Source organism: Dermacentor variabilis, chromosome 11 (genome assembly GCF_050947875.1).
Source record: "Dermacentor variabilis isolate Ectoservices chromosome 11, ASM5094787v1, whole genome shotgun sequence".
Classification (NCBI taxonomy): Eukaryota; Metazoa; Arthropoda; class Arachnida; order Ixodida; family Ixodidae; genus Dermacentor; species Dermacentor variabilis.
The window spans coordinates 34,558,238-34,567,436 of NC_134578.1; positions in this window are offsets into that span (position 1 = coordinate 34,558,238).

Below are 9,199 nucleotides of genomic sequence, written 5' to 3' on the forward strand. Positions count from 1 at the left end.
CTTCTGGACGCGCGGATGACGACATAGAGCATCTTCTGTTGGAATATCAACGAGACGACACACAGAGACGGCGTTTAGCACGTGATTTAATGGCATTGGACCGCAGGCCCTTCAATCTCGGGAAGACCTTACAGGTCCTTGGCCAACGTATTCATCGCAGAGACGAGCGTTGTTTGCATGCCCTCCCAAGATTTCTAGAAACGAGCAATATTTTGGAAACGACTGAGTGGCGTGTTCATCTTTGATAAGCTCACTATATGCGCTTAATTTCGCTCGACTTTGGCCCATTCAGTGCCTGAATTCTGGTACCTTCCTTGGAACCTAATCCGTGTTTTATTATGGGCCCTGATTTAGTGTAGTTATGTAACCGGACTTTGTGTTGACTTTAGTGCACTTATGTGACTGGACTATGTGTTGCTGTGTTTTTGAGTCGACCTTCAATTAAAGTGTTGTATTAGTGTCTTTTTGTGACTGGGACTTTGTGTTATTGTTGTTTGGAGTTGATTTGCAGTTTTAATGTTTTTAAGTCAGTTCTTTTGTTTTCATATGTATATACAGAAAAGAGTAGCCGGCGCTAATTAAAGGCGACAACACCTCCTAAGCGCCGCCTAATAAGAAAAGGAGTATTTTGTTACACCGTTTTGCAAAGTCACAGAGAAGTTTGAAGCGTGAAAGTACGAAGTTTTCCGGCTTTCTTCTTCAACAGCGCAAAGGACAAGGACGAGACCAGTGCACATACAGAGCGCTGTGTATGTGCACTCGTCCCATCCTTGTGCTCAGCGCTGTTGAAAAAGAATGTTACACCAACTTTTCCAAGCTTCTACAGTGTCTACAAGTTTTTAGGAAACATCAGTGTACTAACCATCATTCTCATTGCTGGTTCCTATAGACACGAACGCCCCGCCCCCTCTCGTAATTTTTTGTGGGAAGATGTGCGCTCTGCACCCTCTCGACTTCACCGCATTTTTCGTTGTCCTGTCACCCTCTTTGCGTTCTTCAGTTTCCCTTTCCTGAGCCTCGTCTGTCACCTCCTCTCCGAAGCCCGCGCGCGTTGCGTTCTTTCCTGCGCGCAACTGGCAGCAAGCGTCTGAACCTTTTGCTGTATTTGCAGTTGGTGATGACGACCATGATTTATTACAGGGCCGAGGAACAACCTCGGTGTCCTTGATGCTGGCACACTCGGGGCGCGTCACACACAAAAACTTGAAAAATGGTAATAACACGGAACACACGTGCGCGCACAGGCGCACGCACGCGCAAAAGCGCACAAATGCATAAGAGAGAGAGAGAGAAAATGATAAATGAAAGGTAGGGAGGTTAGCCAGGACTGAGCCCGGTTGGCTACCCTACACTGTATACCCCACAAATGTATAAAGTCTCTTCACAAAGCATAGGTCATGTACAGAATACGAAAGCACGAATATAACAACATAACCAGAAAGAAGAAAGGGGAAAAATATACAGGGTTATGTCCCTTAATATATAGAGGGCATGCGCGTAGTGCACATGGTATTTTTGCAGAGAAGCAGCGAGGCGAGGAGGACATACTTTACTGCGTTTGAGACGAGTGATTAACAAAGATATGTTTCTTTAAATTTATATTGCAGCCTTGTGGACAGCTGTTTATTCGGCGAAGTTTGGAGCAGTCACAATTCAAAACAATCCCATCTTTCGAATCTCGAAAAATTGAACCTAATTAGAAGCACTCGCAATTCAGTTTTAACGCGCAATACAGGCAATACTGAAACCGAACGCGCCAGGATCGCCTGCCCACGCTGTAGCGTCAGTTGGAAAACTCCCCGTGTTGTCGTCATCCGTGACGAAAGTTTGAGCGACGGCACGCCGTGGCAGATATACTGAGAAGCGTTGCTACAGCGACCAGACGGGATGGCTGGCCATCTCACGGGCACGATGAAACCGCTCAGCCTTGGTTGCGCGCCGTTTCTGGGGGTTGTCTGTCTGACTCTTCGTTAAAACGAGTTCCTAAAGGCCCCGAAGACGCCCTTCTGTATTTTACTTCTCTGTCTATATAGGAGAGACGGGACCTTGCGTCAATATACGATTAAGGGAACGCGAGTCACACGTGATCTACACGGGGCCATGGTCAGTCACATATTGCCTTGCACTGCGCCAATGGCGACAGCGCATCTGGGTTCCGCCAAGATCATGTTGTGGCAAGGCGTCGTAATCAGACAACTCGGGAGACTGTCGAGGCATGGCAAAGACATAAAAAAGATATTATATATACGCATAATTTTTTCATTCGTTGTCCTCTTTTTTTTGCTTCGCTTCCATTGTATTTCTTATCGCCACCTTAAGACGCGGCGCAGTGCTTTAGTAAGCAACGTCACACGGCTGCTTGCTCGTAGCAGCAGTCCCATGCTGCACCGTCACCTTTCCCTTTTTCCTCAGTCACTAAGTCCGCCATTGAGTATAGCGCTGATTCTTTGAAAACGATATTCAGAGCACAGCTGTCTCGTGCACGATTTGCCTGGCCTCGTCTTCACATTGCTGTATTTTTTTTTTCGCGTTTTGCTCCGCAACCGCCTCAACATTGAAACGCGGGGAAAAAAAAGAAACTGCGGAGGACAATGTAGGCCAGCTGCAAACTGTTAAATATGATGTCTTCGTATGCGATACACAATTGGACGTTCGAGCTTGCTCAATTATGCAAGAAGGTATAAATTTAGGCAATCAATTTCGACTTATTAGTTAATCAGTGATAACAAAAACATTCACCGGTGTGCTCGATGGTAATAATGCTGACGAAACACTGCTGGACCCATTGTCGGATCTCGTAGCCCTATTTTTGAAGCGGCTCTGCCTGCTAGCTGGGACGCACGGTGGAATGCGCACTATTGGTCTCAACTGAACGCCACCTGATTAGACAGTATAGTCATGGAATATGCTTGTCTAAACATTAGATGCAGGATATTTAAATACAAGGATATCCGAATTTTTTGTATTTTATTGTTTATCCTACTCTATATTATAGTACAAACTCAGAAATACGGCAGAAACGATGCAAGAAAAGCAGGCTTGTATACTATATATAATTGGACTTAGACTGCATCTCAAAATATTTTTCATTCGCTACCATTTTACCTCCCACCTACAAAACAGAAGCCGCTAACCAGGCGAGACAGTAGTGACGCATCTTCGTACAGCGTCTGTTTGCTCTCTAGCCGATGGGAACATTTCGCCATTTGTAAACATGTGCAGAGCGCCAACTAGACAGTTCCTAGTCTACTTGCGTCATCGGTTTCGCCACAAACGCGTAATCTTTTTTGGCACGGGTTGCGGAAGAACAAACGGCGCCACCGTCACAAACCTACGTCAGTTACTTATCAATAATATATATTTTAGCCGAAATGCTATTTTAAGCGCACCTCTAAAGAATCGCGTGCTCGGATTTCGCTATGCTCGAACCGATCTCGGACGCTGAAGGAAGTGGAAAGCGTCGTCGCTCGTTACTCGTGAAAGGGCACCAGGAAAAGAAAATGCACGCGGGCAACTGAAAAGCTCGAGCAGATTGAACGTTTCCATACTACGTATGCATAAAAGAGACCCAGCAACTGTGGACACTGGTTCCAGCAAGCGCGCCCTCAAGCCGACATGCGTGCGGCCTTGGAATATAATTTCAACGTATCGACCACTTCATGCTTCCTGGACAGAGCAGGGAAACAAGCTCACGCGTGCGTATACACCCTTCGAATAGAATGGCATTGAATGGAAATGAGAAGTCTGCCGGAATCGTATATCCTCATGGTGCTCGAGCATTCGCTCTGCGGGTTCGAAGCCACGCACCGACTGGTGAACCGTTCTTCCATTTCGAAAACCGTGGGCTTGTTGTCGCGGTATGTTCTACTCGTGCGTACAAATGAGAAGCGCAAGACACGCGGTGGTCTGTCGTTCGATCTTATGATTTGTGTTGCGTTCTGCCTTTGTTCTGATATTTAAGGAATGAATTGATTGAACGTATCAACGAACGAACGAACGAACGAACGAACGAACGAACGAACGAACGAACGAACGAACGAACGCACGAACGCACGCACGCACGCACGCACGCACGCACGCACGCGCGCACCAGTGTGGTTCTTCGCCCGAAAGCCGCAGTGTGTTTGTAAAAAAATATGCAGACGCAACGCACATGTTGGGATATATGTGAAGTGACCGAGATCAATGTAAAGCGGTCAGGTAAATGCCTTCGAACTAGCCGCGATGCGTACAATTTTGCTTACTTTCGCCCTATGCAGCGTGTATTCGCTTGGAAGGGTTTTTATTTATCCACCACAACGGTCACAACGTCATTGCCATGCAGTTTTTACGTTTAGGCACTGCAACGTACCCAAGCTATGCAGAAATGCAAACTCCAAATTAGGTGAATGCACAAAGGGAGACGAGTACGCAGTGATGTCACAAGGACGAAGGCGATGTATGATGCTTGCCGAGGGAAGACAGGTCTATGCACAAGCAAAGCGCGGCACGTATCCAGCAACACTTAGGGCTTCTGTACCTCTTATATCACAGTAGGACGCACCAACTCTGTAGGATTGACCAAGAACGGGCACATATGCAGTGACACGTACCGAATGGTTAAATTAGGGAAAATGAAGTAAATAAAGGAATCCGTGAACTACAATACACTATTCAATTTGCTTTAGAGGTGCCAGTGAGCCGCCATTACACGTTCAAGTTTTATTCAGGAAGTTATTTTTTTGTTACCCAGAATTGAGGTGCGCATTCTCGGTCAGCATACAAGTGTAGTATAAGGCACTTCGCGGGTACTTTTATATGACCTTTGTATACATATCCACGAATATATCCTCTGGAATAGCGACCGACTGAATCGCCAGCAGCCAGACAGTCACAAAAAAAGCAGGGGCAAATAGGAAAGTAGGCAAAGAAAGCTTTTCTTTAATGCAAGACAGGCAAAGTGCGGAGGAGGGGTGGGGGCGGGAGGGCTTGGAAGAAATTTTCACATTCCGGGGATGCTTGACGAATAATCGTCTCGCTGTACGAGGCAGCATCGGAACGCTGTCGTGGTGGTCTGGAAACAAACCCGCGACCACATGCTCAGCCATACGACATGTATATTCAGCAACACTGCAAGAACTGGGCTCGGCGAACTCAATTACTCCCCCCTCCACCCTACCCCCCATCCCATCCTCCGCATTCCCCTTGTGCGCTTACAGGTTAAGGAAGCCCCAGCTTGCACCATTTCGCGCAGTACTCGCAGGTGCGAACGCGGAGATCAATTGCTCAGGCAGCACGTGTATCCACCGCAGCTCGGCGCATTGCCTACTTTCGAACAGCGTGAGGTTTTCATATTTTTCCTGCGTCCTTAAAAGCAGCGCTTCAAGGCGCGTAAACAGCGTCGGCCACTCGTTCCAGGCTACCGCAGCCTCGCTCACGCCGGCAGCTGTGACGTCATCATTTTTCGAGGTCGGTGAGCCAGCGCCGTAAAACGCGCTGTCCTCGGGTTTGAAAGTTGTGCGGCCAACTTAGGAACTTGGGCTGAAATTCTTTTTCACGACCAGTTATTGCCCAAGAGCTTCTTATTTTTGTGAATCTGGGTCCAGAAACAAACGAAAAATTATCAGGAAAGGATACGAGAGCAGCTAATGGCTTTCCGGGGACAACGTGGAAAATATGACGTCAGCGGCAGGCGTTCGTAGACCTTGCTTCGATCTTCAGGGCGTTTTTCGCTTTACGCTTCTTCGCCTCAACTCGGTCACGGTCAGCACACTTGTGTATGGGCAAACCCCCGATAAACAGTCACTGGGTATTATCCCAGTGTGAAATACATGCACGAACAGATAAAAACAAGCAGCAAAATAAAGTGCTACACTAAAGGTTTTTTTCTTTTTGTCATTTTTCATCTTTTACAGTTTTCAAGTTAACAGTGACTAAATAGGATCCTGATATCTATGGAATTCACAGTCGGAAATAAATTGTCTCTATACGGGGAGAACGTGACGGAAGTATATTTTAGGTAATGGTATTTCTCACCGTGATGAAGAAAACTAGAATTTTGCAAATGCATCTATTAGGAAACAACTTGCTAGCCCATCCTTGATGCAGATTCCTTGATGCAGGAGTAGAATCGATGAACGCGGGATCTTGGTGCCTTCTCAGAATATAATATTGTACAAATTCAGATTATATACTTCAGACAGCTTATTCTTTGACGAACGTGTTGACTAAACCCCGCATTTGAATGATTCTTTCTGACGCTTTGACTAGGACATTTTGTTGACTGCATGGTACTATGGAGAGATAGAGAGCAAGTTGCTGTGCCTTTAGTGGCTATAAACGTTACGACACTTACCTAATGCGCTAACTGGATTCTTGTCACTCTTATTTACGGGTGAACAATCGGCCTTACTGCCAAGTCATCTAAACCCCTGCATATTGGTATCAAAAAGTATTCAGAATATTTCCTTAATCTTCAAAGCTCTGGCTCCACAGTCACATTGCCGTAACAAGTCAAGCGAATTAACATTGACAAATTTCTTTCTTTCTTTATTTATTTACCCTCATGGCTTTTAGGGCGTTACAGATGGGGTCGGTACGCGGTTGAACTTGAACAGAATCTAAAGTTGCGCATGAAATTGTGAGGTCAGACGTGAAAGAACAAGCACAAACATTTTCTAGCGCCTATACTTGATTGTAACTTTACTTAGCTTCGATTTCTACTTCCTCTGTTTCAAAAATCACAAGTCTCCCACAAAATGTGAGGCCAACAGGCAATGGGTGTCGTTATCAAAAGAATCACCGCCAATTCACTCCTGTGGAAGTGGTTGGTCAGCGATGTTGCGCCTAATGTAGGGCAACTTGTCAAACACTGGTCCCATGATGTGCGCCCATTACGGACGTTGCTCTTCAATGCGATATGTATCACGCACACGCTTCAATGCAGTTTACAAAATCTTTATTTTATTTATTACCTTGAAATTACTGCTACAACTGCTTTGTGTACGCCATGACACACAAATATGTTTTCCATTGTTATTTGAGAAATGTTTCTTGGCCAAAGTTAAATCGATGCATGACCCATGTACGGAAGTTGGTTGAATCGGATCGTTGAAATAACCGAGACCAAACTCATCCACGAAGTGTGTGAACTACTGCTTTGTTCCCTGTTTCGCGATGTCTGCGTAAAGGTATCCGACAACGACCACCGACGAGGGACTGGCGGCAACGTACGTTGATGAACGCGAAAACGCGCGCCTCGTCATCAATTATGTATATTGGCGGCTTTCTTTATTTGGGCGTCTAGCATTGAAACGTACGTTCACTTCACGCCTCTGCCTTATCGGGGTATGAGCCACTGCTCCTGGCCCTGTACTGCCGCTAGGATCGGCCCATTGGGTTTTCTGTTGAGGTGAGTTGACGTGACGAATATTGTCGTGAACAAGCCACCAGCTTGCGCACTGAAACTTACTTAATGCGTTATCTCATTCTCGCGCTCCATCCCATCTTTATCAAGTCCCAGCATACCATCCCCCACCTCCATGACCTTGATCCTCACAAGCTTTACTATCCCGAAATTGCATGTAGCCAGGTCAACCCATACATTAAGCATCCGTGACGCTGAGACTTCAGATTCCGGGAATCTGCGGTTTTGAGTGCTCATAATGACGCCCATGGCGCTTCCCTGAGACAGAAACACACCTTCACTTTGCACCCAGACCTCGCCACCTTCTCGTGTAGTCAGGTGACAGACACCCGTAACACTTAGCGTCAGTATACGCCCTTTCATTTGCCGCAACATTAGGGCACAACACGTTTCCAGCAAATGGTAGGTCTCTTCGTCGCTTCACTTTCTTGTGCGCTCCGCTCTCTGTTCACGTCACTTACATAGGCCCCGATCACCTCGTGTCTCTCGTGCCCTGAGAGGACGAAACGAGACATCATGCATGGATGACTGCGCACCCGCCTTCGAAACCTCGCTTGATTGGTCCGAACAATAACGACGATTGCTCGAAGATGTCCCATTGCTCTTTTAGAATGTGCCTCATCAAGAAGAGGTGTGATTCACGCTAACTTCTTTCGGCTGAGAAGGTTCTCATTCATTGAGGGACGAAATCTAGGAAATATCGCTACTAATGCGTCTTCGATCCCAAAACGTTATTGTCGAACTCTTGCTCTGAAAGCAATAGAATCTCCTACAAAAGAAAAAGAAAAGTAGTGGGAACTGTGGTGGTTAGGGACCATATCACTTCGCAAATAACATAGCCGTGGTTCCTCAAAACGTTCCAAGATGTCGGTGGAGTGAACTGATCACAAATTGAAGTGAATTGCAGTGAACTGCGGTGCAGTGAACAACTGATCACAAAGTGAAGAAAATAATTCATAGCGATTGCTCCTTGCAGGCGCAACCCACGTTGCAAGATTCTGAGCGCCAGGTATCGGCGCCTCCAAACGCGTCACTCAGCGCGACATCGTCGGGGGTGTTGCAAAGCGTGTGCTCCTATTGACAGCACTGCAATTTCACCGGAGCTGAAGCTTCCTGTTGGAGGGAAGAGCATTAGCAACCATCGGCAGTGATTACACGGTCATGAAGAGCGCTTGGCGCACGCAAAAAAAAAAATAATCACATACACAACTTCAAAACACGAAACGTAGGATTTCTTGGCAGGCCGGCGACGGAAAATCAACTCGATCGAGTGCCACGACCACCCCAACGACCACGTCCGAAAAGTGGTTTTTTCGTCCGCGTGCGCCACTATGAGTCAGCGGACCTCCATACGTCACGCCGCTTAATGTGGCTGCCTGCGTTACGCCATCGGTAAATGCGGGAGAAGAAAAGCCGGTGTCTTGTGTAGCGACTCGCTTTCGCATTATCCGGGTTCTCGTCGTGTCCGTGACCTTGGCGAGTCGTCGTCTGCGCGCCTATTAGAATGACTGAGGAGGAAGAAAGAAAGAAAAGAGAAGGATCTGGGAGAGCGCACACCTATAGCGTGTGTGTATTTGTATCTTAATTTTCTCGCCGTCTTTATGGCCGGTACTTCTCGGGAGCGTAAGCGTGCATGTGTTTGCTTGTGCGTGTGTTAGTGAGTGGACCTAGCAGCATGGCGACAAGGGGAAAGTTTTTCTTCGCGTTAATCCTCTCACCGTCGGCGGCGAATGGCGACGCGTTACCGGCACTCGCGTCGCTAGCGTCGCTGACGTCACCTGGCAGCGTGCTCTG